General features: G+C 48.3%; 1 long non-coding RNA gene across 1 annotated transcript; it reads right to left on the reverse strand.

Annotated features, from left to right (window-relative positions):
* Nucleotides 1-241: 241 nt before the first annotated feature.
* Nucleotides 242-7,205, reverse strand: LOC310769628. Its single transcript, XR_014551756.1, has 2 exons — nt 2,274-7,205; nt 242-449 (listed from the first exon to the last, which is right to left on the reverse strand). It is a non-coding gene; the product is annotated as an uncharacterized lncRNA (long non-coding RNA).
* Between the last annotated feature and the right edge of the window lie 846 nt (nt 7,206-8,051).

Genomic DNA, 8,051 nt, shown 5'->3' on the forward strand with positions numbered 1-8,051 from the left:
CATTGACACCCCCCCTTTCTTGTCTCCTGTCCCTGCTTAAACAGCTTCTCTGAGCTTCCCTGGATGCTATCCGTGCAAGGACCCCTTCCCAGGTCCTGCCTCCTGAGCAGAAGCTTGTAACTTTTTAACAAGCATCATTCCACCGAGAGGAAGGGAGAGCTGCAAATCACAGGTCCGGGAGAAGGCAGGTAATGTGTGTGTGTGTGTGTGTGTGTGAAGCAAGAGTGTTTGATAACCTGACTCTGATGCAGCTCAATTTATTTGAATTTATTTTTATTTTAAAATTATATTTCTCTAACATGCCCATGGTCTCCAGCCCAGGAATCAAAACAGTTCCGTTGATTTGCAGAAATGACTCGGTTTCGGGGACCAGCCTTCCTACCCGACTCCCATGGAGAAGATTCCCAGCTGTTCCTTCAACTTTTGATTTGGAGCCGGTTGGAATTATCCTAGGGGATCCATAGAAAGAACAGCTGAATTATATTCCCGTTTCCCTAAAACCACCCTCCGGGTTTCAATATTACTTCTGATTTAAGTTGCTGTGGGTGTGGGGTGGGGATTGCATGTGTCTGCTTGAGGTTAGAGGGTGATTTGATGCTTATAATTTTTCAAATCTTTTTTTGCATGTGAAAGAAACCCGGGTCTTCCCTGGGAAGTTGCTTGCGGCATATCCATTGCATTTTTCCCTCCCCTCCCCCTTCTTTATTCTGATGCAGTCTCGCTGCAGTGGGAACTCTGGGGGGAGGAAGGAAAAAACTGCAGAGCTTTTCCCTCTCCCCCTTCCCTGCTGCAGAAAGAGTATGCATCAGAGGGCATCCTCTTGCAGCAGAAAGCATTTAGCGAGAGAAGCAGCAGCAGCAGCAGGAGGAGTGATGGTCTTCCAAGAATAATCTCTGCCTTGAATTTCATTGCTTCGCCCTTCCTCCTGCATTAGCGTGTCTCTGCTGAAATGCTTGAGAGCAGCCTATAACATTGCAGGTTGTGGGTTAGTACAAAAAGGCCCCAACTCTCTCCTTCAAATTATCTGTAGTTGGGTGGTTTAGGGCATCTTTCACTCTCTCTCTCTCTCTCTCTCTCTCTCTCTCTCTCTCTCACACACACACACACACACACCTGCTGTTCAACTCTCTAAACTTGGGAATGGATCCATTACAGAATGGGGCACAGCTCTGCTCAGCTGTCTGGTCTCAGATATTAACCAGGGTTATCTTTCGGGGTTAATTTAGCAGGAAAAGCTACAGTGTTTGGGACTTTATTATGAGCGGGGTAGGAGAACCAAGGGGAAAGTAATTGTGGTTTATAAAATTATGGATAGTGTGGCATCACTTGGGAATGTATCTATTATTATTATTATTAGTAGTAGTAGTAGTAGTAGTAGTAATTGCATTTGTATCTCACCTTTTCCTCCAAGGAGCTCGAAGTGGCATCCATTGTTTTCCTCTCCTCATTTAATTCCCACAACAACCCTGCGAGGTAGGCAAGGCTGTGAGCCAGTGACTGGCCCAAGGTCACCCAATGAGCTTCATGTCCGTGGGGATTCGAACTCGTGTCTCCCAGGTACTTGCCGCACACTCTAACCACTACATCATGCCGGCTCTCATTGTAATGGCTCTCATTACAGATTCCTGAGTTTAATTCTGCTCAGCTGTTGAATCACATAAATTAGCCAGGATTAGCCCCCAGGGTTATTTTAACTGGAAAGGCTGCTGTGTTTTGTTTTGTTTTGTTTTGTTGTATTTGGTTGCGGGGGCAGATAACTTAGCGGGGGTTGATTGAGGTTTATAAAACCCTGCCTTTGGACTTCCTGGAACCATCTGATTGGCCACAGTCAGGATTCTCATAGAATCCTAGAATTGTGGAGTTGGAAGGGACCGCGAGGGTCATCTAGTCCAACCTCCTGCAATACAGGAATCTTTTGCCCAACATGGGGCTTGAACCCACAACCTTGATGTTAAGAGTCTCATGCTCTATCAAGTAGGGAGCAGCAGGCTGGGTGAGATGGACCCATGGCTTGATGCAGCTAGACTCTTTCTTATGTTTAGCCACAACAGGTTCTGGGTGGCAGGTCCTTGCTGAGAAATTCAAAGTTTTGTGCCTGCTCTAACTCCTCTTCCTCTTTCCTTGTGCCTCTTCTGCATAGATTAATGCATGTTTGGAAACTAATTCATTTTAGTTTTTGTTAATTCAGTTATATTTGAGGGAGGGGAGACAGTCTCCAGTGACCCTTGAAGGTCCAGCCACTTTCCATTTTCCAATTTCCACTTTCCACTGACCCGACTGCAGCGCTGTGTTTAGGGTAGTGTGGGTGGTTCCCCTCCACAGGGTGCTGAGCTGAGGGGGCAAATAGCAATAATAATAATAATAATAATAATAATAATAATAATAATAATACCACCTATATTTATCTGGATGCCTTGCTCTGGGCGCCATATTACCAAAGCCCACCCCTGCCTGATTGCTTTCAGAACAAGGAACCTGTAATTAAGAAGGCAGCAGATTCAGGCACCAGAGGAAATTGTTGTCAAAGTGAACCTGGAATGATTTCTCCCAAAATACAGAGAATACTAAAGAAGGATTGTGTGTTGATGGCAGAGCAGAAAGTCCTAGATTCAACCCCCAGCATCTCCAGGTAGGGCTGGGATAAATACCTCTGCCTAAAACTCCAGAGAACAGCTGCCGGTCAGTGTAGACAATACTGGCATACACGGACCAATGGTCTGACTTGGTATAAGACAGGTTTCCTGTGTCTTTGTGGCACTGGCATAGGTGATGTAAACTTTCTCTTCCAAATGCTTGCAGGTGTGTTTTTATCCCTTGATCAATCCAGAGGCTGCACCCCTGCTTGCTGCACTCACCAACCTCCATCATGCCATTCCCCCTACGTTCACCCACTCCCATGCCATGTTGTGGAACCTGCCCTCTCTCTTGCTCCCTTGTCCCACCCAGTCCAGGATTGCGATGACAAATCCTCCAGAGGGGCCTGCTTTCTGACTTCATACAAATCCTTCAGTTGGGGGCTGTGCGATGAAAGCCTTACATTTTTTATGTACATAGGAGCACATGTGTGTGTGTATTTTGGCCATTTTGCATTAGGAAAATAGGGAGCTGCTTTACACCAGGTCAGACTGCTCATCCATTGAGCCCAATAATGTCTTCTCTGACTGGCAGCAGCTCTCTAGAGTCCCAGGGTATGTTTGCATTTGCGGCTTAAAACACAGCAAGGTCATTTTGCACAGTGTTCTTCACATCACAAAGGGGATGGGGATGGCTTAACCTGATGTGCATGAACTTTTTGGTTCCCCACCCCCGGCCACCTTTCTCTGGGAACTCCTATTCCTGAAGCTGTCATCTGAGCAGGCCTACTCATTTGCGCATACGCAACAGCTGTTGGAATATGTTCACATTACCACTTACTCCACATCCAGCTTTCTAGTCAACTTTTAATTTATTTTTTTAAATTGCATTTATATCCCACCTTTTTCTCCAGGTGAGCTCAAGGTGAAGTACATGGCTCTCCCTTTCCTCGTTTAATTCCCACAATAACCCTGTGAGGCAGGTTAGGCTGAGAGGCAGTGACTGGCCCAAGGTCACCCAGTGAGTTTCATGGCTGAGTGGGGATTCGGATCCTGGTCTCCCAGGTTCTAATCCAACACTCTAACCGTTGCACCACACTAGCTCTGTTTTTTAAAAAAATTAAAAAATGCCCCAGTATTTTGTAAATAAACGCCTTACCACATATGCATCCCCTCAACTGCTTCTACAGTGGTACCTCAGGTTACAAACGCTTCAGGTTACAGATGCTTCAGGTTACAGACTCCGCTAATCCAGATATAGTACCTTGGGTTAAGAACTTTGCTCCAGGATGAGAACAGAAATCGCACAGTAGCGGCGCAGCGGCAGCGGGAGGCCCCATTAGCTAAAGTGGTGCTTCAGGTTAAGAACAGTTTCAGGCTTTTTTTTTTACAGTCTAGTGGTGTATAATAAACAAGCAAACAAACAAACAGGATTGATATGGATTGATACAAATTGAGTCAATGGGTCCCTTGGATGGTGCTGGACTCTCCTTCACTGAAGGTTTTTAAGCAGAGGTTGGATGGCCATCTGTCATGGATGCTTGAGTTGAGATTCTTGCATTGCGGGGGGTTGGACTGGATGACCCTTAGGGTCCCTCGTGGTCTATGATTCTATGATATCAATTGCCTTGAGTACACGCAACTTCCAAAAGTAGCAGCAGTGGGAGCGCACTGGATGCAGAGCAAGCAGAAATGTGAACATATACTCAAAGAATCTTCCCCATTACCTGCGCTGTAACCTTTTTAATTAGAGATGCTGAAGGATTGATCCTAGGGCCTTCTGTATGCAGAGCAGGTGTTCTCCCACTGAGCTACAGCCTGTTCCCTGTTCCTTTGGCTTTCTAGGAATACAAATGCATGGAGGAACGTTGTACAGGGATGTGCTTCAGCAACTGTGACTTTCATTCCAGTGCAATAGAAACCAAATTACCTGTGCTGCGTAATTTCTCCCAGTTACAGAGAATGTATGTATGACTAGCTAACGCAGCCTGGGCAGCAATATTTTTTTTTAAATAAAAATGGTGGCAAGCTCATTTGCCTGCATCGTCCCACTCTCCTATTGCTGGCAAATGGAATCACTTCCCTGCGGTTTTCCAAATCATTGCCTCTCTTCTCTGGCCTGATCACCTGCACTGAAAGCTGCCTTTCAGGATTGTCTACCTCAGAGGTGGAGCTTTTCTAGCCTCTGGGCAACCCTTTGAGGGCCATGTGCCAGTGGTGGGCAGGGCCTGAGGGAAAAGTGGGAGGAGCAAGGCGTGTGAAACACCTGAGATGAGGGCAAAAACATGTGAGATGTGAATAAGGGCCTGGGGAGAGTTATGAGGGCCCAATAGAGAAGCCACATTTAAACCCTGGCCTGGCCCTGAGATTCTGCCCTCCATGTCTCCAGGATTTCAGACAGTCTTTTCCCAGCCTGCCCCGGAGATGCCAGGGATTGAACTTGGGGCCTTCTGCAAGCAGAGCAGATGCTCTGCCACTGAGCTACAGCCATTCGCTTAAGATACAGGAACAGAGGAAGCTGCCTTATACAGAGTCAGAATTTCAGGTGGGGAGTTTTTCCCATGAGGTTCCCGTCTCCCTACATTCCCCTCCCAGAGCTGGTTTAGCAGTCAGTCCCTCATTCCCAGGAAACTCTGGGAATTGCCGCTCTGTCAAGGGAATAGGGGTTCCCCTACAACTCTCGGCACCCTTAACAAACTACAGCTCCCAGGATTCCTTGGGGGAAGCAGTGACTGCTTAAAGCAGCACCCCAGTGCTTTCAATGGACATGGCCTCAGTCCCATTCAGAGCAGGCCCCTTGAAATGGATGGACCTCTGCTGGCCATGCCCATTCATCTCAGTGGGTTTTTGCACTGAGCAGGGCTGACGCTGGAGACCTCCTGAGGAATCCGCTGCTCCCTTAATCCTGGAGAGAGCAGAACTCCCTTCATTTTTTTGCTGCAGTTCCACGGCATCCCCTGCAATAAACTTCTCAGCTCGTGAATCAATTCCCCCCCCGCCCACTTAGAGAGGGATTGCCCGTCACGCCACCATTGCCTTGCTTGGCCACTTCATTTATTTCTGAGTTTATTGATTCTCTCCCCTTCATAACTCAACGTGTGGCACGTTCCCCTGGCTCTGCTACCCAGCACTGCAGCAAACGTGCATTTTTGTAAATCATTTGCTCTCCCTCTCCCAGCCCATCTCTGCAAGGCGTGGGCACGTGGTCGGCAAAGGAGGGCAGTAGGTGCAATGAAGAGGGAGCCTTCTTGACTAATTGTGTGCCGTTTGGCTCGGGAAGGTCCACAGCTTAGCTTTAGAGCATCTTCCTTGCATGCAGAAGCCCCAGGTTCAATCCAGTGTCTCCAGGCAAGGTTAGGAAAGACTGTATCCGTGGAGAGCTGCTGCCAGTAGGGCTGGGCAATATAGCGTCCATAATCAGTTTGAAGTTCACATTGTGAATCACAGTGTGTGTAATGGCTAGGCGATATCTGGTTTTCAACATCATGATAACTTACCGGCTAAACACTGTAATGTTATCGCCAGCTAAATCTCACAATATCACCAGCTAAACATTGCAATCTACCACAATGTCTGAAATAAGGATGGAACTATGCAGAGGTGAACAGGACAATGTCCTGGCAACTGCTACTACTTAGGGGTCTAAAACAAATAAATGACAATATTATCAATAATCAAACACTCAAGTTTCATCACCAGGCAAGGCAAAATGCATCCCAACAGGACTTTTGGGTTTGGGTTTGGCTACCAAATGGTGGTATTCAGGACAATCTAAAGTACGTCAATGAGTGATAGTGAATACAAATAATCTGAGACTGCCAGCAGACCTCCTAGGAGGTAGAAGCAGCAGTGGCAGAAACAGCTTGCCATGACTGTCATATGTGTTGGCAGTAGCGGCGACAACCTGCAAGGCCTTGCGGCGGCGGAACAAGCAGTGGCGGCCTGCGAGGCCTTGCAGTGGTGATAGAGTGATGGGAATAGCAGTAGCAGTGGCAGTAACGGAGGCAGCCTGCGAGTACTTGCAGCAGTCACAGGAGATGGTGGCTATTGAATAGTGGAAATGATGGACGAAGGACACAGCTCTGTTGGATTCACAGCTCTTTATTACAGCAGTTAGAACTGCTCCTGGAATCAGACTGATGGCAGCCTAGCTGGCTGCTTTATAGAATACTAAGTAACTTGTAACAGTAACAACTCACAACTAGCTAACCAATCAGTGAGCGACAGTTTTCAATCCTTCATTTGCATACTGGTGGCCCTGAGTGAGAACTGCAACTAATCTTAATACATAACAACCCTCCCCACCTAGATGAGGTGTTAGGCTCCCCCAATCCTTAATTGTTACAACCATATACCATATACGCTAGCCACGGATTTGATTAGAGTTACAGGTACTTCATACTGGGTAATCTTTCAGGTAGGCTGGACGTATACGGGTTCGGGTAGAACGCCGAGGTATCACTGGAGGGGAAGCCAAGCTGCTAGGGCCCGATGACACGCTCCCCCCCCCCCCCGGGGACGCAGGTGTATGGCTCTGTTTGGAGGCTTCTATGTCGGCTTCTGCAGCGGCGGCTCCGGACTGCAGCTGTACTGTAGGCTCCGGTAAGGTTTCAGGTACAGATGGGCTGTACGCTAGAGGCACTGCCCCCGTGTCCCAATCCCCAGCCCAGCGGCGCAGTTGGTCAATGTTCCGGTGCCATATCTGTCCACAGTCCAAAGCCACCTGATATGACTTTGGCCCTGTAACCCCAACCACCACAGCCGGCCCCCAGGGAACCTCCCCCGCATAGTTCCAGGCAAATACCTTCTCTCCTGGAATGAAGACACGTGGCGCGCTAGCACAGCCTGGGGAATCTTTCACTGCGAAATCTGGGTGCAGTCGGTCAAGAGTAGATTGCAGACGGCAGCCCATCAAAAGTTCGGCCAAGCTCTGGCCTGTTGTTGTGCACGGGGTGATGTGTTGTACGAACAGGTACTCGGCTATCCATTCGTGCCAGTCCCCCTGTCCCATACGTGCCAATGCTTCTTGAGCCAAGCAAACCATTCACTTTGCCTGACTGTTGCTGGCTGGATGAAATGGGGCTGTCAGAGCGTGGCGGATGCCCCGGCCAAGGAGGTAGCGCTCAAATGTGCTTGACGTGAATTGGGCTCCATTGTCCGATACGAGAATGTCTGGCAACCCATATGTGGCAAAAAACCTCTGCAGCACTCGGGTAACGGCTTCTGAGGTGGTGGAGAACATTAAAACCACCTCCAACCATTTAGAATACGCGTCCACTACCACCATAAAAGTGTGTCCATGGAAAGGCCCTGCTAAATCGATATGCACCCTTGACCATGGTGCCTTGGGGGTCTCCCATGAGTTCCCACGATGCACAGGTGGATCAGGACTTGACTCCTGGCATGCCTGGCACAATTCAACCCAGGATGCAATGGCCTTGTCCATTCCCAGCCACCAAACAAAACTGCATGCCAATG

This window comes from Podarcis filfolensis (assembly GCF_964270895.1).
Source record: "Podarcis filfolensis genome assembly, chromosome: 8".
NCBI lineage: Eukaryota > Metazoa > Chordata > Lepidosauria > Squamata > Lacertidae > Podarcis > Podarcis filfolensis.